The 25,972-nt window shown below is 45.7% G+C and overlaps 1 long non-coding RNA gene across 1 annotated transcript; it reads right to left on the bottom strand.

Moving 5' to 3' along the window:
- Positions 1 to 273: 273 nt before the first annotated feature.
- Positions 274 to 6,351, bottom strand: LOC119387146 (uncharacterized). Its single transcript, XR_005182452.1, has 3 exons — positions 6,272 to 6,351; positions 5,893 to 5,949; positions 274 to 385 (listed from the first exon to the last, which is right to left on the bottom strand). It is a non-coding gene; the product is annotated as an uncharacterized LOC119387146 (long non-coding RNA).
- Between the last annotated feature and the right edge of the window lie 19,621 nt (positions 6,352 to 25,972).

The raw sequence follows: 25,972 nt of genomic DNA, 5'->3' as shown, positions 1-25,972 counted from the left end.
TGTATATAGTGCGTCCGATTATTTTTTTCCTCTTACTATTTGTTCTTTGTAGTTTATTTCGTATTTATGTGTTTCTTGAATACTAATATCGTGTTGATGGGATAGCCGGCTCTAATGTAGCCTCCCTTCCCATGTTTTTTTTCTATATATAAATAAAAAATATGTCTTCCTCCTTATTCTCCCCCTCCCCCTTTTATGACAGGCCGCAGTCAACGTGCATAAGTGGTCACGCCAATCGCTAAGGAAAAAAAAAAGACATTAGAACAAAGGTTTCCTCCCAAAGAGCATTTCAATAGGCTCATGCCGTGAAGAAGAATTGTCGTACGTAACGGATCACGCCCAACATGACATCCTTGTCCTTAGGCACTGCTGTCTTCATGCATACCTACGATACAAAGGAATAAGAGGTAGCGATGTAAATTCACTGAACATTGTCAGCGAAATGCACAGAAGGATTTACAAAGGCCGAAACGAAGCGTACGTACCTGTAGCTAAGCTGTAAGCACTGCTGCTATTTTGCTCCATTTACTCATTTATAATGTCCTTTTCCAGTTGCGTATAAATTATTGTACCACGTCCAGTGTAACACCACGCGAAAGAACAAATTGAAGTTGCTCCCACTACAGAGAAAAGCAATACGACGTATTGCTTTTCTGGTGTCCCATATGATGCTCATATATCAAAGTTATTCAGATCATTCAACGTGCTTCGAATGGAACAGCTACACAATTTCAACCTTTTCCTGAAAAACAAAAAAAAAATTCGTTCTCACACTTGTCCTAGGAAATCCGCTGATGAACCTTGTAACATCAGGCAAAGAGTCGCATGGTCTGTACCTTTTTTTAAGAACTTCCTAAGGTTTAGAAAAGTCTACAATACATCATGCCAACTTTCTTTTAAATAACAATGAAAGTAGCACTGATACTTTTGACAAGGAAGGAATCGAAGGAATATTTGATCAGAAACGTCAGTTTAACACCTCTCAATGTTCCAACTAATTGACTAATGACGTACTAATTTTTATAACCTTATGCGCGGTTGCTCAATTCTTTCTTTCGTTTTTCTTTTTCGCAAAGTTCTTATTGCATGTCACTGACCGATGCAAGTTTCCATCCCAGTTTGTCTTCGTGTATCTTTTTTTTTCTTTCATTTACCATTTTTCCTGTTTTACCTTATTTTTTTTACGATGAGATTCAATTTGCGTTTTTCAATTTCTTTTTAGTGTCCCTACGAATACACTTGACTTGCATTTCACATATCTGGTTTGATTACCTGTAAATACTTTCCCCCTCTATTTATGTTTGATGCGGAAGCATATTTCGTCTTGAATTGTTTGCTGATTTTTACATTTATTGATTTATTGATTTTTCTTTATATGAACAAATATTTTGCTTCCACTGCTTGCTGACAACCTGAGCCAAAATGTCAGGGTCAGCAATTCCCGAAAGCTGCTAGTTCAGCAGCTTTTAATTCCTGTCCTTTTTTTCTTTTCACTGTTACTCGCATTTTTCGTTTTCTACGTAACCACTATAATAGTATATGAATATCACAATCACCGTAGTCTGACGCAACATTGTGTTAAAAAGAATGCCAATAAACTGAAACCTAACGTTGCGCGTAAAAAATGAAATGCTTGCACTACAGCTAGGTAACACTGGTATGTTTGCTCCTAGCAAATTAGATAAGACGCCCTGACAGAATGATTCTCGGAACTTATTAGAAAGGCTAGATCGGCCAATAAGTTAATAGTATTGCGGGTATCATATCACATTACATACGTTAAAATTTCGCATTATATTAAGCTTCTAGGCATCATATTCATATTATATTAAGGCTGTGTTGCCACCATAGGTCGGCAAACTCACTCATGAGTCCACTCATTCAGACTCGGTCGGACTCAGATCGAGCCGTGAGTCTGAGTCTGAGTGACACTAGGGTCAGTAATATTTTGGTGAGTTTGAGTCGGAGTGAGTCCGGTTGCGAAAAGTTTTAGTGAGTCTGAGTCCGAGTGAGTCCGGTTGAGGAAGGTTTTGGTGAGTCTTCTCACCAGTCCTCAAGAGGACGACCAACTTCGAGCTGTCCAGAGAGCCCTCGACCTGGCCGTCGAGTTTCACGTCCCGGTCCCGTCGTGGACGCCGCCAGCGGACGAGCCCCCTTAGGGGGGACTTGTTGTTCTCAGGACCAAATAAAGTTCAGTTCAGTTCTGAATCTGAGTGAGCCCTAAGCCCAAAATATAATTCGTGAGTGAGTCTGAGTGAGCTTCACATCTTTTGCCAACCTATCGTCCTATCTACTCAACTTGCCGAAGAATTCTGCCCCGGATTATCTGGGCAACTTACAGCACCCAAGAGCTTATCACTTTCGAACAGTTGTCCGCTACCAGGCGATCCCCGCATGGACCCCCCATTCTCCAGCCAGTAACTTAAGGCAGAACTCGCTTCGTGCAAACGTACGTCAGCACCAGGACCTGACGGAATCTCCTACAGAGCCCTATGTCATCTGTGTGAGCGAGCGAGAATTGCTCTGCTTGAGCTACATAACGATTCTTGGCCAGATGGCGCGCTCCCCTTAAGTTGGAAAGCCAGTCAGCTGGTACCACTGTTGAAGCCTGGCAAGTCACCGCTGGAGCTCTCACCATATCGCCCGATCGCATTGGCTAGTTGCGTGAGCCAAGTAATGGAAGAGAATGATCCTCGGAAGCCTGGAGTGGTACTTGGAGTACAACGACGTCTACCCAGATGCCATGGCCGGCTTTCGATGGGGTCGATCATCGATTGACCGCTTCATCGACCTAATCACATATGTTGAGCACGAGAAAGGACGTAAGCGTCTGTGCGCCTCTTTGTTCCGCGACGTCAAAGGGGCCTATGATAACGTTACTCATGAAGCCGTCCTTGCGCTCCAGAAGAGGTCGGAGTGGGTGGCCGAATGTTTAAATTTATACGCAGCTATCTCTGCATGTGATCCTTTTTTTATGAACACGGAAGACGGGCACACCTCCCCACATTTCAGTTGTCGTGGCGTTCCTCAAGGTGGTGTATTGAGCCCTGTGTTATTCAGTCTAACGCTGATTGCTCTCCATACGCACGTGCCAAGCACTGTTTGTGTATCAACATACGCAGATGACATCTGCATGTGGACATCTGCGGTAACTCGCGTGCAGTTGCGAGCGAGGATCCAGAGAGCTGCCACTCAAACTGCTTTATACCTCCGTAATCAAGGTCTCGAAATATTCTTCCGGAAAGTAAGTGCTCTTCTGGCATTTATGGGAAAACCCATAACGAACTACAGTGTATCAATCAATGGTCACATTATATCGTATTGTCGATCACATAAATTCCTGGGTGTCAAAGTCAACAGAGACATATCATGGAGTCCTCACGTGTCGTACCTGAAAAAACAGTTGACCGGCGGTTGCCACCTCTTCAAATTTTTCGCTGGAAAGACTTGGGGAATGTCGTCCAGTGCTATGTTATAACTGTACAGGGTGCTTTTTCTTGGCTTCCTGCGATACAGCTTGCCTGCCTTAACTAACGCAAGCAAAACAAGTCGACGCACGATACAAAGCTTTCAGGCCCAGACGCTCCGGATTTGTCTAGGCCTGCCTCAGAGTGCTTCAACAGTGGCGACTATAGTCATCGCTAAGGACCACCTCGTGATGACCCATATTGAGGTTAAAGCGCTGAGGACACACATAAGACATCTCGCCCGGACTCCCCACTACCAGCGGGCCTTTCTACCAGCGGGCAGACCACGCACTTTTTTGCCGAACAGAAACCGCACATTTAGAATCTCTGCCAACTGGCTTCACGCCTGTGGTGAGACCTTCGGTTCCTCCATGGTGCCTCAAACAGCCAGTCATCTACCTGAGAATACCAGGGATCAAGAAAAAACCAAGATCTGTCAGCACCATCTCTTAAACAGCTCGCCTTACTTCTACTGTACGAGAAGTATCAAGACTGACATGTACACACGTTTACACCGACGGCTCCGTCCTGCCGAGCAGCTCAACAGCGGCGGTCATGATACCAACGAGCGCCACAACTATCAAATTCAGGACAGCTCACACAACAACATCAACGGCAGCAGAGCTTACAGCACTTCGCGTTGCGCTGCTTTTCATCAACGACCAAATGATGAAAAGGTGGACGATTTTCTGCGACTCCAAGGCGGCACTGCAGTCTCTACTGTCGACATTACGCCGCGGTCCGCACGAACAGCTGGTATTTGAGACTGCAGAGATGATACACCTCCTAACCGAGAAAAGACACCACATTATATTTCAATGGCTACCAAGTCACTTTGGAATTATCGGTAATGAACGGGCCGATCAAGCTGCCCGTTCAGCCCATACGGAAGACCACGCCCTATCTATACCTCTTTCTAGGACAGACGCTGCTAGGAAGCTCCGCATGCTCCATCGACAATGCTCCATGTCACATTGGAATGAGCCGCATTTCACGCATACACGATTACGCTCCCTTGATCCAACGCTAAGCCTTCGACTTCCATCAAGACTCCGACGAGGAGACGCTACTGTTCTGTGCAGACTGTGGTTGGGCGTTGCGTTTATCCGTGCGTATGCGTTCCGCATAGGGATGGCCGACACCGCCGCCTGCGTACACTGCGGAGATGAAGAAACGATTCGACATGTTCTGTGCGACCGCCCAGAGTATAGCGCACAAAGACAATCGCTTTGTAATGCACTCAACTAGTTGGATGATCGTCGTAATAAACAGACTCTATTGAAGTTGGATGACCAGCCTCTGTCAGAGGAAAGAATATTACGCCATCGTTCAGACTTAACGTCGCAGAAGAAGGCCGTACAAGCGCTACTGGGCTTCCTGCGATCTACTGGCTTGTCTGAACGACTGTGAGTGGAACGCTCTCGTGTGTGTGTTGCCGTGTTTTTATTCTTATTAACTTTTTTCTCTCTCCCTCTATTTCACTCCCCTCTTCCCCCACCCCAGGGCAGGGTAGCATACCGGATACTAGCGTCTGGTTAACCTCTCTGCCTTCCTCTTCTCTCTTTCTCTCTTTTTCGGCGTTAATATCAGGCTTATGTCGAATCACGTTTATGCTCACGTCTACTCACACATTCTTCAAAGTACTAGTCTTCATATGCAAGCTCCATATTTATTGAATAGAGGCGTCATTTACGGATGGGGCAAACTACTACACGGGAAGTTCTTGATAAAAGTATATCGTGTGAGTCATCTCTTTCATTAAGAATGTCCTTACTGGATTGCAACCACTGATCACTCGTATTCTAAGGTACGAGATGAAAAGGTGCCAAGTAGAGCACCGATCATGCGAGATATTGGTGTTAAAGGACATTGACACCATGGCCAAAAAGCTAATTATACACTAACGGACTCATGAGTCGACTCTCTCAGACTCACTCAGAGTCAGATCGAGCCATGAGTCCGAGTCTGAGTGACTCTGAATGAGTAATATTTTGGTGAGCTTGAGTCCGAGTGAGTCCGGTCGAGAAAAATTTCAGTGAGTCTGAGTCCGAGTGAGTCCGGTTGAAGAAAATTTTGGTGAGTCTGACTCCGAGTGAGCCCAGAGGCTAAATATATTTCATCAGTCAGTCTGATTGAGCTCCACAGTTTTTGTCGACCTATGATTGCCATAATTGTAAACTGGGCTTTCAATCATTTGCAGCTCCAACCTTGGCGCTCTCAGTATTCAATGTCCAATTCTGCTTTTCGATGACAGCCCTCCAAGGCATGAGAAGTTTACTACATGGGAATCCCCATCAGTTGATGCCCCGTATCGATTAAATTTGTCATTGCGTTGCTAATAGAGAGCACATGAGATCCAGTTGCTAATGGTTGCCTGGACATTGCGGCAGCATTTGCAAGCACGCCATGTTGCATGTCAGCTTACCCCAGTTTCTGCCGTAATATTTTCTATGTTGCTGCTCAACGTGTCGCCCAGCATGTCCTGAAAGGCAGAACATAGACAGAACGCGGCTCGTCACTTAAAAAAAATGCTATAGTGTGAGAGATGAAAGATGCTCACTCACTCACTCACTCACTCACTCACTCACTCACTCACTCACTCACTCACTCACTCACTCACTCACTCACTCACTCACTCACTCACTCACTCACTCACTCACTCACTCACTCACTCACTCACTCACTCACTCACTCACTCACTCACTCACTCACTCACTCACTCACTCACTCACTCACTCACTCACTGTTCTGGAATGAGCGCGAGCAAATGTGTATTCATGCAGCCTTCGTACAAAAGTACTTACAGGGCGCGTCGAAACCACAAACAACGCGTATCTTCGGAAACATTCCACAATTTTGTCTTGAAACAACGGCAGGTTCTGAAAAGATCAGGAACTTTTTAATATCCCAACCAAACTAAGTAACCGCAGAAGCAAAGGCTAAAGGCTGCTCTACAATGGCATGAGAAAGAAATGTGCATCTAGCACGTTGATGACGATGGCCCCAGTGTTCGTGAGTAACGCGCTGGCAGCACTCCTCGCTCTTTACAAACGATCATACATTTCGTTTTCTCGGTGCTAGCTGACTCAATCTGTTGAGCCAATCGCGACGAAGGAGGAGGAAAAAACTTTATTATCAACCAGCAATTTAAGTTCCTTCGCCTAGGCCTCCCACGTGGGGACGTATGAAGAATTTTTTTTTTTTATCCATGGTCACTTCTCGTCAAGCACTGATAAGTCAGGATTTCGAAGCGATCTGCTAAAACCGAATCTCGAACCCCATAATTTTAGGGCAAATAACCGAGATTGAGTTCAGAAGGCAAGCATTTTGAAGCATTTCGAAACATTTTCGTGCATCTGTGAACATTTGGGATCGCTTCAATCATCTCAAGGAGCGAGCCACCGTGAGCACCCTAGAGCTGAAATGGTCAGAACCGCTCATGCTTTCTATGCTTGTGTTTAGAGGCTTGTGTTTAGAGAAACAATAAATACATCGCAATTACCTGTGGCGGTCATGAGGTACATTGAGAAGAATGCGTAAAATGAGGAACGTGTGTTTGAATGTTCTGTGCCAATTTCACGCCATTTAACCAATATTATTATTTACATTTTGACACCTCCAAACATATGTGAGTGTTTCGATTAGTTCACGACTCGCGCTACCACGACATAAGGACAGTGTACACTGACTGAAGCCACGCCAGTCCAAGCCACTAACATAGCTAGTCACTTTCTTGCGAATTCTAGATATATAGAATCAATCAAAAGAAGATAGCCAAGCTAACTTTCAGACTGTTACATATGTTAGAAGCACACAATGTTAGAAGCGCATACATCATGCCGCCGCATAAAGTCACGTGCTACAAAAAGAAATTCGGTATATTTCGAGTGGTTGGACAATTTCTCCTTACAAGCATATGCAGAGAAAGGAAAGCTAGATAAGCTTGAAAAGCAGGCCCCGCGTTCACAAAAAAAAAAAGCTACTACGTCAGAATCGTTCTTAAAGGGGCCCTGCAACACTTTTCCAAGTGAGCATTGAATGGCTTCATTAAAAGAGCTTATTGCCTCACGAATTGACAGCCGCAAAAATTCTTAAATTCCGTCAAGTACGAGCGGAGTTACGGGATTTGTCGCACGCTTCAATCAAGCGCTTTCTCTCTCCATTCGCTCCGGCGAACGCGCTGAAAGCTATGCAGGGGGGGGGTGCGCATTTTCTCGCTTAGCAAGCGTCTCCTCGAGGCAAGCGTGATGCTTTTGGTATCGTTAATGGGTATTTTGCTAATACCAGAAAAATTGTTTTAGAGCGCAGCTCTTAGGCGCCCGTTCCTGTGTTGAGCGGCGTCGCCGTCGGCGTCGGTGGCGTAACCGAGCGAACAGGTATGTGCCAAAGGAGTTGGGCAAGCCCCACTACCGTGTACAGCAGTTGCGAGTGTCAAACTAAAACGAACATGTGAAAATGAGAGAGATAGAAAAAAACATGGCTGACCCTTTGTCATAGGAATCGCTATAACACAGAAGTGAAACGTGTCTTCACAGACGTAGTTGAGCGTTTGTTGTGCATTGTTTCGGCAAAAGGGTGAAGGAATGAACGCTATAGCAACAAATTGTAATGTCACGCGAAGAACGGCAAACAGCTCGAAATTCGCAAAGCGCTGCTCGAGCAGAAAGGACGCACGGAAAAGAACATACACAGGATGAGCACGAACTAACAACTGTCACAGCTCGACAGTTAAAGCATGCTGCTCAAACACAAAGTAGGATGCACGAAACGAACGCACATGTATACACAGGATGAGCTCGAACTGTCACAGTGGTAAATTATTTGTGTGTGAGCAGCAGCGCTCCTTCGCAAAAGCGGTCGCTGCAGTGAGCGAAGTGGCCTTCGTGCTCTCTGTAACTTCAACGCAAACTTGCGGTGAGAGCACAAGACGTAAAAACCATCCCCCATCACGAGATAAGCGCGCGCGCACGAGCGACCACGCACATGTGGAGGCGCGCGCGCATCGTCCACGCGCGGGCCGGCGACCTTTAAAGCGCACCCTTTGAGCCCTTCGCGCCATCTCGCTAGTGATAACGAAAACACGCTGAAGTGCCACCGATCTCTGCGTACCGGCAACGGTAAATGGTGTATATAAATAGCTCGCCGTTAGTATGCTGAAGAACGTGCCGTCTGTGGCCGAGTTGGTTCGCGCTGCGGAAAGAGGGATCGTAGGTTGGACTCCCGGCGACGGAACTTATTCTTCTAGCTTTTTTTGCTTGCCATCTGTTAGTGTATATTTTACGTCATATCCGTGACGGAAATACGTCAGTGGAGCCGTGGTAGACCCGGTATAAAACACTTTCCTGTTAAAAGAAAGAAATAGAAAATAGAGAGAAAGAAACAGAGAGGGAAATAAAGGTAATAGACTAAAAATATAGAGAGACAGATAAAGTCATGGAAATAAAGAGAAAGAGATAGAAAAAACCAGACACGAAAAAGAGATAGAGAAAACAGGGAGCAAAACAGAAAGAGATAAAAAAAGAGATAGAAAGAAGCATACAGAGAGAAAGAGAGATCGAAAAGGACAGAGAAAGACATAGAAAGAGAAAGAAAGATATGGAAAGAAAGAGACACGAAAAAGAGATAGGAAAACGGAGAACAAGACAGAAACAGAAATAAAAAGAGAAACAAAGAAAGAGAGAGAAAGAGAAAGAAAGGGAAGAAACGAGGACTAAGGGGAGATGCTACTCGAAGACACTTTTTCTTTAATATTCACCCTAGGGCAATGAAACTTGAGCTGCTTATAGAACTTTTTATGCTGATTTCAAATATATAATTAGTTTTCTTGCAAGTTGCATACTTTTAGTTCTGCCAACATGACAAAGTGAAAAACTTAAGCCTTTTGCCCCCCCTCTTTTCAGACCTAAACTTCAATAATTTTTTACAATTGATAGTTCATAATGTTTCAAATAAAGTGTGGAATGCAAGTAACTAATTAGGAAGTCCATACAAAATATGTACTAGACGAGAAAAATTTAAACGTGGGAAGTTCATATTTCTCCTACCCTAGTAAAAGTTTACATAACTTTTTTTATTATATAATAAGAATATTGAAACTTAAACAAGATAATTGCATTTAACCTACTTTGGAAAAAATTTGGGAAAAATTTCATGCAGATCTGAGCAGCAGAAGTACCCGAAAAAGGAGGGGCACATTGACAAAAATGGGAAAATTTGCGTTTGAGAAAAACGAGTTTTAAAGTCAAAATTGCATATTTATTTATCAAAGATGTCATTGAATGCGACTAAATTTGTACACAAGAAAGAGCAATCCTCCTTGTAGTGGCCACTGCCATTAAAATGCGCCAGCACCATAGGTTTGGCCCTCACAGCTCTTTCGAGCTGACTCCTCGACAAGAGATTTTTTTCTTTCAGCGAACGCCGACGAGCCCTTGCTTCTCCTGTTAATTTTTGAGACATTTTTTTCTGGCGTGTGCTGTCCCGTGATGTGCCAAGAGCAACCAGATCATGAGGCGGGAGCACGCCAAGCTCCTTCCAGAACACGTTCAAAACTGGAGTCCCTCGATTAAACCAACATGTTCAGTGCTGTCATATCAGCAATCAACGAAGACTCGTCGTCCTGTGATTTTTTTTCGCTTCGAGAGTACCAGATCTTTTTCTGGGAGGCCTCACATATTCGAATGCCGCGGCAAACTGGTCGGACGCATCGGCGTCACTGCCACTACGCCTTGCGGCAGCAGACGCTCTTTTCGTGGTTTGAGTGTTCGGCTTTGATTTGAACGCCGGCTCCTCGAAATTTGTACGCCACGTGAAAATTCGCAGCGGTGCGCACTTCCTATGGCTTTCTTCATCCATAACGGATAAGCACTCGAAAAAGCGTTCTTCTGTCTCTCAACGAGCACGGATTCCTGCAAGTAGGCTTCACAGCAGCCAGCGGCCAATGGCGGCTCCCGATCCGTTCCAGTAGGAAACGTTAGCGCTAGAAGTAGAAGTGCAAGTGTTTTTTTTCTTGCGCTGCAGCTAGCGCGAAAGCCGACTTCTTCTGTCTCTCATTCCATTAGCAGCCATTGTTTACCTCCAAGGTAGTGCCTGGTGAGATTTCTCCTGTGCGTGATTAAACAATAAAAATTTTGTTCAAAACGCCGTTCATTGATGAAATAAACCAACGAAATATGCCAGATGTTTTCTAAAAGCAAAACGAAAAGACGCCAGGTGTTTCTAAAGCAAAGCGAAAAGACGCCAGCTGCTTAACGAAAGAAGCCAGATGTTTTCTAAAGCAATGGTTTTCTAAACAATGAAAATTCACAGCGTACATGTAAAATTAAAGTGAGCTGCAAGTCGTCATAACTCTCATCGAACCTTTAGTATAAACGCGCCCGATCTCACGTCGGTGATGATGTACTGGGCAGAATTCACGGAAGATTCACGGTTTACCGATGAACCTCCGCAGCTTCGCCCACTCATCATCATTCACTCCGTGTATATGCTGTGATTTTTTTCTCTTTAATGTCACTTTAAAGTAAATTTTAGCATATTATGAATCTGTACATTTAATTAATTTTTAATTAATAAATAATTAACGTTTCCTTTCAAAGGCCCCTGATTAAAGAATATTGCATGAAGGGTGTCACTAGCGAAAGCTGCCAGCCAATGGCAAAGAACACTTTCGAACAAAAAAAAGCTTTGCGGGTACAGCTCCAGAAGAATTAAAAAAAAAGATATAAATGTAAATCTATAAGTTAAGTGTACTTACATCACTGTAATTCTCAACTGCCACGTAGCAGAGGTGAGTTACTAAACAAAAGTGCTCGAGGACCTGAGGAGAAAACACAACACAGACGAGAAATTGATATAGAAGAAAAAGGAGTAATTTTCTTTTAAAAAATAACTGTTTTTTCTTTTTGCTTATTGGAGCCATCTAAAGCTAACAAACGTATGATGAATTTGGCGGTCAAGTGATGGAAATTAAACTGACATGGAGAATGAAATAGCCCACTTTTGTTAGTGGCGCCGGAAATTGTTCAATTTCAAGATGACTACAGCGACATGTGTGCATGGTCAATCTCCGTTATTTCAGCCTGTGTTCATTTTGTTGCGAATGTCTGCATTCCATATGCTGAAGGACACGTAGTGCCACTGAACAGTTTTATTAATTAAGGGCGCTGAAAGATGTGCATAAATATTTATAAACTTGTAGAGGCGAGAGTGGTAAGCCTGTGCCGACTGTCGCTCTCCCGACTGACTGAAAGACTCTTGAACGCAGAGGTCTCAAACAGGCGGCCCGCAGACATCTCGCTAGTGGCCCGGCCCGCACATAACTGTCTTCGTCCTATGAGTTGTTTTTTTTTTTAGTTTTCCTAATACGTATATTCATGGGCTTCACAGACATGACCGGTCTCAAGCATATTTTTCGGGAGGCGCCCCGTGCTGTCACCATGTGTTAAAACATAACCGTGGAACAAAAGCTATGCATTTCAGAAACGGCGTCCAGATTTCACTCATTCTGGAGGTCAGTACTGATATGTTTTTTTTTTCAAACCTGACGTAATACCCTTCAGAAATGACCCATATATTAGATATGGGAAAGGCGTTCTTTCGAATGGCCAAGTTAGCTGACATTTTGTTCAAGCTCTCCACTCCCACTTCAACGTTCTGCACAGTCCCGGCCCTTGCGGGAGACTAAATATTGTGACTGCGGCCCTCTCGCATAGGTGTGTTTGAGACCCCTGGTTTAACGTGTCCCAAAGCAGCCTCAAGGGCTGAGGAATGCGCAGTAGTCAAGGGTCCTGGAGGATTCTTTAAAGGCTGGAGTTCTTTAACGTGCATTGAAATGATGGTACCAAGCGCTCAAGGTAATTACTACGCGTAAATGCTCTTGGCAGCCTTACAGAGAATGCTCTTCTCCTCATACCTTGTAGAAGGCTTCGCTATCAATGTTGTACTTGAGAGCTAAATAGGTTCCACAACGGCTCAAAAAGCTGGCCCCAGCTGAAGCACTGCGGACACTCTTGACGACGCCTGCACGAAAGTTGCGTAGACGGTACCAAAGGGGAGCACAGCCACAATTGCAGTCGGTATTACGGTAATAGTGCGTGTATTACAACAGACTATTATCAGAGTGAACGCGTGCCCCTGTTACATTTTATTGCGATAGCAATTATATGGACAGTCTCGGCTGGATTTTGCCGTCGCCGTCACCGCCGTCATGCACCGTATATGTATATATATATATACATATATACATATATATATATCAGAGTCTCAAAGAAAAATAATTCAGTAAAATGCTTCCGAAGCGCGGAATCGAACCAGCGACCTCTCGTTCCGCGGCGCGTGACGCTAACCACTACGCCAGAAAGCGCACATCCTTCGGGTAGCTAACGGCGAGCGTTATATACATACCCTTTACCGCTGGCAGGACTCAGAGACGGCCGGCGCTTACAAGCGTTTCTTCATTACCAGCGAGGTGGCGCGAGGAGCGCGACGGGCGGATTTAAAAGTCGTCGGCGAGCTCGCTCGCTTCTTCTTATATTTGCGCAGGGAGAACCTTGCCCTTCCGCTGTCTGCTCACGCGGTTTTCTCATGGTGAGGGGAAGAGGGATGTTTCATGCTTTCACCGTGATGTCCGCGCTCATGTTACGGAGCGTACGAAAGTCACTCGAGCTCAAGGGACGCCGCTAAACGAACAAACAGAAGATGAGCGCGAACTATCAAGTGTCACAGCTCGACACTTGAAGCACGCTAGTTTCCTTCGCTGCTTCGGCCGCCTTTGCAACAGGAGCGCTGTTCAAACTGAGAGTATCCATTGGCGAGCCTCGCTTCGTAAGCATTAGTTTCTTGCTATCGCATTCATTGCTTCGACCTTGCGGCGAAACCGTGACTTTCTTTTTCACTTGACATTTGGAAAGACATTTGGAAAGACATATGGAAAGACATTCCACGAAGCCGTACGATCAACTCGAAGCTGTGCAGTAATATACAAGAAACTGTCCGATCTGCCGTACCATGCAGTTCTACGTATATTTGCAGATGCCGCATACATCACATTCGTGACAATCTTATCGAACTCCACAGCACAAATATTTCATCGGGCAATCTACATTATCGCAGGCAAACGTTCGGTAAGAAACAACGATTTCTCGAAGATCTATTGAAGTTTCTAATAAGGCCAATACCTGATTTTTTGCCAGCAGAAGCTTGTAGTGTCCGTTGTAGCCAACGTAGACAGCACGATGGCCAGAAGCACAAGAGAGTTCAAGCGGCAAGCCATGCCACCAGCGACAATATTTTTCCTGGCCCCGGCCTACAACCCGGCGTCTCGCACACATGGAGTGAACATGTCCACGCGTACTTTCTTCAAACAACACGCAGCTCGCTGGTACGCCTGGTCAAACACTGCTTGCCTCTTTACAGGCCCCGTTGTATTCGGGAAAAAACAGCATAACTCAATGTTTCTAGTTTATCTTTCTTATTGATATGGCTATAGAGACGAAGCTAGAATAGAGAAAGAGAGGGAGAGATAGGTCAGGCAGGGAGGTTAGCCAGAACGACAAAGTTTTCTGAGTGTAGTCGGCGGACAGAATCATATTACGCGCCCCGTTATGCATTTGGAACGCACACATTACCTTACTTTAACAGCGAATCTGTTTGGGCTGTCGGTAACTTGTGCTCCGTCGTGCAAAACTCCTCAGGTGGGTATGAGCCACAGGGGTACAGCAGGTGCGAGTGTCAAACGAAAACGAACATGTGAAATATAGAGAGAGAAAGAAAGAAGGAGAAAGGAAGCCACAAAAGAAGTAGGAAGAAAAGAATTAGAATTAAATAAAGAAAATAAAAACATCAAAATATAAAAAACAGAAACATAGACAAATAGAGAAATAGAGAGAGAGAGAGAGAACAGCGATAGAAAGAAAGAGGAAGAGAAAATTGAGAGAAATAAATAGAACAAAGGCATAAAAAGAGACAGAGAGAGGCATAAAAAGAGAGAGAAAGAGAAAGCATGGTAAACGAGGCAACAGTTCTGTGGCCAATGACCTATGTTGGCAACTTATTCCACAATATAATGGCTCTCTAAAAAGAAAAATCGAGCCACGGGGGCGGCGCGGCTGAGCCTGAGAGGAGTCCGAGTGGTTAGCTATAAGGAGATTACTAACCCCTACAGACTGGGGAGGGCCAGATTTCCCCCCGCGCACCAATCGCCTAATAAGCAGCACGCGGTGGCATGACGCCTCTTGCAAACCAATACGTATCCAACCCCGGTGACGTATAATCACTTTCATCCAGAACAATACTCGGTCAAATGTAAATTTTGTCAAGAAGGGCGGACCCTGATCACATGATTTGGGCCTGCTCGCAGGCGACTCGAAAGGGTGAAAAATTCAGGACAGAAAGCAGCGGGAGACCGTGCTGCTCAGCACGGCCCCCGAGGACCGATTCGTGGCCGTCCAGCAGGCCAGGGATGCTGCCGGAGCCCAATGGCTCCTGGCCGCCATGTAAGCGTGGTTGACCCCCCCCCTCCCCCACCAATCTGCCGGCTACCGAAACAAAGATTTATTAAATGCGAAGCATTTCTTAGCGAACTTCTGCGACTTTGAGCGTATCTATCTATCTATCTATCTATCTATCTATCTATCTATCTATCTATCTATCTATCTATCTATCTATCTATCTATCTATCTATCTATCTATCTATCTATCTATCTATCTATCTATCTATCTATCTATCTATCTAGCCGCCTACGACCTTGTGCTCTCCTGTCCGTTTCGTTAATCGGATGTATACCAAAATTGGTGTGTCATAACATGGCCTTATTACGAACACAAATGGCAGGTCATATCATGAAAATCATGACACGCATGTCATGAACAGCATGATTTGCATTCCACGGCCTTTGGGCTCCCTGGCCGTTCCGTTAATCGGATGTATACCAAAATTGGTGTGTCATAACATGGCCTTATCACGAACATAAATGACAGGTCATATCATGAATATCATGACATGCATGTCATGAACAGCATGATTTACATTCCACGGCCTTTGGGCTCTTGCGGCCGTTCCGTTAATTTCATATATACCAAAATTGGTACGGCGTGACAAGAGTTCATGACGGACATAATGACAGGTCCTAGCAGGCAAATCATGACGCGCATGTCATGTGCAGCATGATTTACATGACATGGTCTCGGGGCGCTCGCGGCCGTTTAAAGGAAGGGATACATACGAAAACTGGTATGACGAGACATTTCTGTATGACGAACATAACTGACACGTGGTAACATGAAAATCATGATATGCATGTCATGTATGACATGATTTACATGCCACGCTCATGGCGCACTCGCAGCCGTTTCGCTAGATTGATATACACCAAAACTGGTATCGTACGATGTGACTTTATGAAGAACATGAATAACAGGTGGTAGCACGAAAACCATGACATCCATGACATGTATGTCATGATTTACAGTGCCACGCTCATGATGCATTCGCGTCCGTTTCGCTTGCGTGGTATACACCAAAATTGGTGACACGACTGTATGACGAACGTAAGTGAGACGTGGTAACATGAAAATCATGATATGCAAGTCATGTACGACCTGATTTACATGCCACGCTCACGATGCGCCAGCGGCAGTTTCAGTTGATTGATATACACCAAAATTGGTATTGCGCGATGTGACTGTATGAAGAATATGAATGACAGTTGGTAAGATGAAAACCATGACGTGCATGTCATGCATGTCATGATTTACATGCCACGCTCATTGTGCATTCCCGGCCGTTTCGCTAGCTTGGTATACACCAAAATTGGTATTGCGCGACGCCACTGTATGACGAACGTAAATGAAAGGTGGTAACATGATAATCATGACATGCATGAAATATACATGATTTACATGCCATGCTCATGGCGCACTCGTGGCCGTTTCGCTAGATTGATATGCACCAAAATTGGTATTGCGCGATGTGACTGTATGAAGAACATGAATAACAGGTGGTAACATGAAAACTATGACATGTATGCCATGTATGTCATGACTTACATGCCACGCTCATGGTGCATTCGTGGCCGTTTCGATAGCTTGATATACACCAAAACTGGTATTGCGCGATGTGACTGTATGATGAACATTAGTGACAGGTGGTAACATGAAAAACCATAATATTCATGTCATGTATGGCATGATTTACATGCTCTGCTCATGGTGCACTCGCGGCCATTTCGCTCCTTTGATATACACCAAAATTGGTATTGCGCGATGTGACTGTATGACGAACATAAATGAGAGGTCTTAACATGCGAATGATGTTATGCATGTCATGTATGGTATGATTACATGCCACTGTCATGGCGCGCTTCCTTCCGTTTTGTTAACGTGATATATACCGAAAATTGGTATGGCATGGCACGAGTGCGTGATGAACATAAACGACAGGTCATGCATTTATATACCAGAATATGCGTTTCATTGTCATGGTGTACACTAGATTGTGCATGCATGCGTGCATGGCAAACATGCGATATATGGTGGACTAGATGCCATGGCATGAATGATTTCATTTGGCTCAAAGACAAACAAGGCGATGTAGTGCAGCTCTTTGCTGGCTGCTTCGCATTACATCGATTCCCACAGTGCGTGGGAGCTGCCGAATTTTTTCTCTCTCTATCTCTCTCTAATAATTCGTCCTTATGGCGTGACGCTGAATCTTTGTGATTCACGCGTGAACACGCTTAGTATGCGGGACGGGACGGGGATGATTCAAAGCACTGATTCTTCTTTGTTTATCTTAAAGTGAATAAAGAAAACGGAGCCGGGGGCTTCGCCTTCCTTTACTGAGGGATCACAATTTAAGGTCTCGCTATCGCACACACGAAACATAATACGCAGGAGAGCAGCAGTTTATCAAGTACCATTAAAATTTGCGCATAACAGCTTTGAGAGTTCGGTAGTCACAAGGTCTCCCTCTAGAATTTTCAAAGTCAGCGAACCACGCAGGAGATGTATGAAACGCACTACAACACTGGCTGAAAGAACATAAATGGCAAGAGATAAGCAGAAAGACGGAAGCTATAAGACAGCACCATCGTCGACGGATAAAAAGTATACATTCCATTCTGGCACTCATAGCCCACGCAAGGAAACACGGTCAATACGCAGCACAGGGCACACAGGCGTAACAAGGAAAGAGGTGACGAAGACTATTCGTGTATGGAATATTTTATAAGAGAATACACGTGAACATAGGTACATGTATGTGTATCATCTTTAATTACACTGAAACAACAACTTTAGCAAACACCATGGCGGCCATCAATAATGTTACTCGTATCTTAGACAATTTCCATTCAGGAAAGTTGCGCTTAATTTCTACACTACTCCTCACGAACAATGTTACACGTACGGGCGTTCCTTCCCTGGAGGCACGGTTGAAGTGTCCACTGAGAAGCAGGGGCGTAGCCAAGTGGGGGGTTGGGGGGAGGGTTCAAACCCCCCGAAATTCTTCAATTTTTCATGTGTATATATACACTCACACATACAAACGCACTCACGAACATACATAAAGTATGGTTTAACCCCCCCCCCACTCCACCCCGATAAAAATTTCTGGCTACGCCCCTGCTTAGAATCGATGCCTGGCAAGCGAATAAGAAGACGATGCCAACGGAGACCGATCACGCTATCGCTTTTTATTCTTGAAGGCGAAGCTCGAGCGACCTCAGTCTTTCCTAGAACGCGGCTGCTAATATTTCGTCATAACTCGATACCTTTCACGGAGAGAACTTCCGAGAAAAACTTCCGAATATTAATTGAAGTAGCTACACGTGATTTAAGGACACTGTCACGCTGGTGCCGCATTGGAGAAATAAATGAGTGGGAGGATTGCTTCGGAGCCGCTGCGCAAATTGACGCGGACATTTCGACGTTCGACGAAGTTTACACTCGCGCTATTGACAAACGCAATTCCGTGCCCAGTAAACACATGGAAGGTTTCACTCGACGCCCATGGCTTCTTTGGTACTGCTCTGGACTTGTGCGGTGTGCTTGGCTTCAATCTTACTGGTGGAACACATCCGGGGCCTCGTCATGGACCCGTGCGCCACCCCAAAAAGTACGGCGAAGTGCCTCGTTCTGGTTTCCTTACTTCGTTTCAGTGGAGCAAAGCCGACGGGTCTTGCTTTAAGGCTCGTCCTGTAAGTCGTAAGTTGATGCCGACTGCTACCAACGCCGCATTATAGGGGAGACGGCTTAGTAAATACCTAAAGCTGCAGCTGTTGCAGCTCTCATCTACTGACTAAAATGCAAATTTTTGGCGCACGTGGGGTCCTGTTTGTTTCTTACTTATGTGCCCGTCTTTTCGCGCAGGTTAATAACGTCTAAAAGCTGTGAACCAACTAGTCCGCCAGAATGTCTTACTGAAAATGCAGAGTTACCGCGTTAACCTTACCTCTCCTACAGGGGCGTAGCCAGAAATTTTTTTTCGTGAAGGGGGGCGGGGGCGAGGGGGGGTCACCCAACCTTTATGTATATTCGCGCGTGTGTTGTATGTGCGTGTGCATATACATGCAAAATCGAAAAGTTTCAGGGGTGATTAAAACCCCCCACTCCCCACTCCCCCACCCCCCTCCCCGGCTAGGCCAATGCTCATCTCTTCCGCATTTCATCTCGTTCCTCCCCGGCTAGGCCAATGCTCATCTCTTCCGCATTTCATCTCGTTCCTCCCCGGCTAGGCCAATGCTCATCTCTTCCGCATTTCATCTCGTTCCTCCCGGCTAGGCCAATGCTCATCTCTTCCGTATTTCATCTCGTTCCTCCCCGGCTAGGCCAATGCTCATCTCTTCCGCATTTCATCTCGTTCCTCCCCGGCTAGGCCAATGCTCATCTCTTCCGCATTTCATCTCGTTCCTCCCCGGCTAGGCCAATGCTCATCTCTTCCGCATTTCATCTCGTTCCTCCCCGGCTAGGCCAATGCTCATCTCTTCCGCATTTCATCTCGTTGAAACTTGCTAGTGAATGAGCGCGAAACACTGACAGAAATATGCTGAACTATGAGTATCTATCTATCTCTCTGCAATGCTGCTGTTCGATTTTGTTTGTAGTCATTTTTTAGCAGTACGATACATCGCAATTTTTTTACACATTCACGTGATTCCTTTCTTTTTTCATTCCTTCAGCTTTATTTATGAAATGCGACCTGCCTATTACACGTAAACGGCTGAGAGTGTTAGGAACAACATATCAACGATTTAGACTATAATGTAGTGTACTATAGGAGGGCTGTAAGCAGCCGTCCCTGATTACCAGTTTGATACTGCAATGACGCTTCCCGTAATTATCTGCTATGTTTGCATAAAGGGCGCAGGTGTTGTTATCGAAACAAGCCTTCGCCTTTCACATCCTATTCTCTAGGCACGGGTTTCTCGAAATCCGGTGTGCCTAGTTTTCGCCATTGGCACTTGTTTTCTATCAAAAATGCTCGGAACAATCCGAGTGAGGCACTCATAGATAAACCACAGGTCCCTGCTCACAGTGTTGGCAGTACTGTTAAGCTAACAAGCTAATAATCATTCCTAAGGAAGCCCAAAAAATCGTCGTGACTTTTGCGAAGTGGCCCAAAAGAAGGGGAAGTTTATTCAATTTTTTCATCCTTGAAGGTATTTTTATTTATGAAAATAATCGCTAAAAATAACTTTAATTGTTTTGTACAGCGAAATAACATTGTAAAATGCGCGTAACTCTGAAAGAAAGCGCATATTTTCTTTTTAACATAGTCTTCAGTAGGGTAGTGTCAACTCATTTCAATGCACGTCTGTTAGTACGTGAATAACGTTACCTGTTGACTCTCCCAACGTATGCTTGATTTCAACGCTGAACTATTCAAAGTCATCGATAAACGCGCTGTTAGTGAACGTGACGTGCACTAAAATAGCTATGTCTTCAGGAAAAACGCGATTAAGCCCAGAAAAATGCTAGAAGCAACTGAGAAATGCTACAAGTGAAAAAAAATTGCGGGCACTTTGCACTAAGGCGCGCAAATCTTGGAGCAGCGAATCACGGACCCGTCGACGCTCGTACTCCCTGTCGACAGACACGTCTAGTTTTGAGATGCGCGGCTTGCTTTTCGGGTGCAGAGTCGGCACCTAGCAGTGAGCAGACGAAACCCCGTAGTGTGGACGGCTTCTTGCGTCGTCTGCTAGCCGCACCGTGTTCGCATGTGTTCGTACGTCACGCAAATTCTCAGATGACAGCTTAATCCGTTGTGCTAGCGCACTATCAAATGTTTGAACGCGTACGCCTCCACGATATACACTAGCATTTCCCCTTGCGAGACTTGTATGCACTCTAATGAGTGAGTGCATACACGTGTTGGTATGGCGCTAGGTCTAACCATCGTACCATCCATTCGAAAAAATCATTTTAACGTGGATGCCACTTTGTCGTTCAAGCACATCACACAGTGCAATTGGCGTAGTCCTAAACTAAAGAAGTACAAAATGTCGAAGTGTGGATGTAGAGTTTTAACGACACCGTCTCGTAAAGTGTTGCCGATTCTGAAATCCTTGTGATACCGCAAAGCATGAACTAGCATCTGCAATGGCCGGTCAGCGGTAAAATAGACCTCAAGCCATGCATTTCTCTAGTTGTACACGCGCATTCATGCAAACAGAAAAGCAAAATGTGCAAAGTTCTACTTCATGTATTTACGCAGAAATGCGGGCTCTCTTTCTTGTAGCCGCTAGAGAAAGAAGTAAATACTTAATTGGCTCAGTCGCGCAACACTATTTACATTGTGGTGTAGGAAGAACACAAGTTAAACACGTACAAAATATAGCAAAAAAAAAAAAACATCGAGCACAGTGCAAAACACGTCTCTGAGCAAAGGCCAGTACCCCATTGATTGGCAGATTGCGCTTCTCTCACACGTAATAGGAATGTTAGGCCGCCTTCGCCCATTAATGTGGCAATGGAGAACGTATGTATCACCATTTAGCTATAGTGAACGCGCTTTATTCGCATATTGTCGACTCAAACTGCCTACGGCAAAGCGCCACCGACCGCCTATCCACAGTAACGTGGCGATGGGACTGCCCCTTATAGCCCGATCTCGCAGCGGATACGAAGCCAGGTTTGCGCGCGATGTCTCCGTCGGTGGGCGTGGCTTCGCTACTGAGCATGCGCGGCTTGGCCAGGTGGTGCGGCATGTGGTCGCTAGACGACATGATGCTTGCTGCCTCTTTCTTTTCATATTTTTTTCTGTCTGTACTTTTTTCTCTTTTTTTCGTTGACGTTCTTTCTGTCTCTCTTTCTTTTTCTTTCTGCATTTCTTTCTCTCTATTTCTCTCTTTCTCATTCTTTCTGTGCTACGCTTTACTCTCTACCTTCCTGTTTTCCCTCCTCACGCTCATTTCCCTTTCCCACCCCCTTGCTATGCTCTGCTGGAGTGCCTGGATAGCCGAGTGGCTAGGACGCTCACCTTCGGATCGAGGGTACGCGGGTTCGAATCCCGCCTCGTGAAGAATTTTTCCTCGGAAAGAATTTTTCTCTTTCTTTATATCTTTCTTTATTTTTTTTTCTCTCTCTCTATGTACTCGTTCTCAGGTAGCCGCTCAATGGCACATACCCATAAGATGATGATAGTTTTCTGCGATCGACTCACATGGACAGATCTGCTACAGAGCTTCGCTGTTAAAAAGAAAAATATGAGCGGAACTGGCAACTCTGGCTGCTCACCTAAGTGACTGAGTGCGCTTAATCATTGTATACACAAAAGCAACAACTGGTTCTTCGAGCAGTGTAAATTTGAAGCATGTGAGTGAATGTCCACTCTTATATTGCAGGCGTGGTGAAGACGATGAAGAGCGCGTCCATCGGTGCACGGATTCTCAGCATATGCCTGCGCACTCTGACGCTCAAGTACACGCCTGAGCCAAACACTCTGCACACGGTGAACGCTGGGGAATCACGTTATGCTACATTGATCCGTCACAGTTTCATTGTTCGGATTTCTGTATTTACAGGTAGCCCATTTTTAAATATTTCATTTAGGGCAGAAGTACCAGCAGCAAGACCTCGTCCGAACAGAATTGAGATATGTGAACCAAGGGAAAACCCTTGCTTATATTGGAGTTCTGTGATTCCATGCGATGAAGGCTCAAAATGCATCAATGTTCCATCAGTTTAACTCACTTTCTGCCGCTCTCCGCTGCGTTTCCTTTCGTTTCGCATGCATTTCGCAATTAGGTACAGTGTCAATTTTTATGAAAGGGAACACGGGAGCGCATGGCCTGCGCGCTCCGGCGGCTGCCGTAAGCGCCGTCAACCGACAGCTAACGAAAGCTTGCCCGCTTTGGCGTCATCTATTGGCTAACAAAATAACGAATCATGGTGGTTGAGAAGCGCCTTTAGATAACGCTGCCTCACGGCTCGCGTTAAGGGGCATTCCGGCAGCTCGCGCAGTGCTGTCGCGCCACGCTCGATTGTTGACAGGCAGACGACGCGCTGCCTGCATCGCCCGTTACGCGAGCCGAGATGCAGCGTTATCTAAAAGCGCTTCGCAAACCGGCCATGACTTGTTATTTGTTTGCCAATAGATGACGCCAAAGCGGGCGAGCTTTCGTTAGCTGTCGGTTGACGGAGCTGAAGGCAGCCGTCGCAGAGCGCAGGCCACGCGTTCGCGTGTTCCTTTCATAAAAATGACACTGTACATTTACAAGCCGAATTAGCGATGTGAATGTTTAAAGTGAACTTGAAAGCGAATTTCCAACAGTTCCGATATCAAGTCAACCACACCTTCTCATAATAGTGCCTGGTCGGGAAGAAGCTCGGGTGTGTGACGTGGTAGTAGGTCTAATGTAAGTGTAATCCAATATAACTCTTTCAGAGCAATGAAATATTATTAATATCCAATGGCTTCTTCTCATTAGCCGTAAGAACCAACCGTAGTCGATGGAGGCGGTGAAGTAGGCGTTCTAGGTATACGAAGCGTAATTCATCCCTTTAAAAAAGGCAACTAGATAGATAGATAGATAGATAGATAGATAGATAGATAGATAGATAGATAGATAGATAGATAGATAGATAGATAGATAGATAGATAGATAGATAGATAGATAGATAGATAGATAGATAGATAGATAGGATCTTTAAAAATAATGTCACGTTGGTTTGTCTCCTGTCTTGCTACCTCAGGTAAATTGAGCAACTGCATTTAAGCAACTGCCCCTGAAAAAATGTCTTTCGAGCAATGCATTTGGGTTTAAAGTGACTTAAAGGGGTGAATGTAAGCTTGGTTTTGTAGCGTTAGCTACACTTGCCTAGCCGGAGCCGATATCGCGTGGATCCTCATGAGCCGTGCTGCGCATGCGCGAGAATCAGTGATGTCACACAGCTGGCTCACCGGAGCCGGCATCTCACGCGCTCTCTGCCACCGCCGCGCGCGGCTCGCCGCTGCTGGTCTGCGCGTTCGGGAGGAGTGGCGTCGTAGCCGCGGCAGACACACTGGCGCCTGTGCGCGCGCAGACTCCGCCACCGCCGCGCGCGACTCGCCGCTGCTGGTCTGCGCATTCGAGAGGAGTGACGTCGTAGCCATGGCAGACACACTGGCGCCGGCGCGCGCGCAGCTATTCGCCTTCGGTGTGCAGTCGCCGTCTGACACTGCGCTGGAGCCGCTTGATAGCGCCTCTGACTGGCGTTTGCAGGTGGGTAACGCCATTGAGAAGGAGAGCGCAAATGCTGCTCAAAGGTGCAGAAGAGCCGAGAAGCTTACCTCGTCGGATCCCGAAGTAGTTGCCTGGCATTAGCGGTTCAGCGTACGACGAATGTACAGAAGAAGGTTAATAGTCCTACACAATTGGAAAGCTAAGAATAAGCAGAGAACCTTTGCTAACGCTACGTATATCCTGGCATAGCCGAGCTAAGCGACTGCAATTTTTTTGTTTTGTAAGCGGGCTTTTCCACGTTTATACTGCAGTGAAGCCTACTACGGTGTCATCGTCGATGTGTCCCGGTAGAATCTGTACAGTTTACCAACTTGTGAACATTGAGCTTAAATTGCTTGTGAACTTGTGAAATTAAATTGAGGACGACGCAGCGAGCGATGGAAAGGAAAATGCTAGGTGTAACCTTAAGAGACAGGAAAAGAGCAGAGTGGGTCAGGGAACAAACGGGGGTTAAGGATATCATAGTTGAAATCAAGAAGAATAAATGGGTATGGGCCGGGCACGTAGCAAGTCGGCAGGATAACCGTGGTCATTAAGGGTAACTGACTGGATTCCAAGAGATGGCAAACGCGGTAGGGGTAGGGGGGAGAAAATTAGGTGGGTAGATGAGTTTAAGAAGTTTCTAGGTATAACGTGGCAGCAGAAAGCACTGGACCGGGTTGATTGGCGGAACATGGGAGAGGCCTTTGCCCTGCAGTGGGCGTAGACAGGCTGATGATGATGATGATGATGATGAACATTGATGGCACGTTCACAACTTGGCCTTTGATACCCAATTAGCCTTCGCCGTAACGCCTCTGTGCCCTGTGCTAAGCATCTCCACTTCTCATTCAACTTCACTGAGTGGAATGGATCATAAGATTTCAAGTGCGTAGCACTTTAGGGGGCTCGGCTAGTTGTCCATCCACCGTCTCAAGTCGCATGGTCACGCAGTGGTCAATACAGGCCCAAAACAAGGCTAACAATGCTCAAAGCCAGTGCAAAATAAACTAGCAAGGTCTAAAATATTATAAACTACAGAAATAACTAGGATATAACGCAATAATTTACCTAAAATCACGAAAAACGCTTTTGAAACATACGGCTGATGCCCGCGACGCGCAAGGAGAGAGCGCCACCGCCGAGGCAAGCGCGCGATCACCGAGGCGGTGGCAAGCGCCAAGGGAATCGCTACGCACTTCCTCAGGTTCACGGTAGTGGAGCTGCATTAAGCGAATGATTTAGAACTACAAGACCTACACAAGAACGACATTCTCTCCATTTCTCATTCCCATGCCAATCTCCCAGAGCAGAGTAGCCAGGTGAGCTTTTAGCCCGATTATCCTCTTTGCCTTCTTTTCTTGGCTCTCTCTCTGGCAGAGATCGAATGTCCATGGAATCGCTTCGCTCGGTACTAACAGACTTCACAAAAATTTGTGATTTATGGCGTAGTGGGTACCTTTCTGGTGTACTTGTATTGTAGCCCCAAGAGAGCTTAACGGGCTCTAGAAACGCCGCTCTTTCAGCTTTCGCTGTGACTGTGCTGCGGTTCACAGCGCAGGCCTGGCGTTTTTTTTTTTAAAGGGGTCATGAACCACTTTTCCAAGTAATGATCTAATGGCCTCAGTATCGGAGTGTACTGCCTCCCGAATCGATTGCCGCAAAAATTTCTCGAATCCGTCAAGAATCAGCGGAGTTACGGGGGTTTGGCGCACGCTCCCAGCGCTTTCTCTCTTTTCTCGTGCCGGCGAGCGCACTGGAAGCTATACAGGGAGGGATGGCATGGGGGAAAGAAGTTACGCAGCG

Source organism: Rhipicephalus sanguineus, chromosome 3 (assembly GCF_013339695.2).
Source record: "Rhipicephalus sanguineus isolate Rsan-2018 chromosome 3, BIME_Rsan_1.4, whole genome shotgun sequence".
Classification (NCBI taxonomy): Eukaryota; Metazoa; Arthropoda; class Arachnida; order Ixodida; family Ixodidae; genus Rhipicephalus; species Rhipicephalus sanguineus.
Note: the sequence above shows the minus strand (reverse complement) of the source record. Positions and strands in the feature narration are given on the sequence as shown.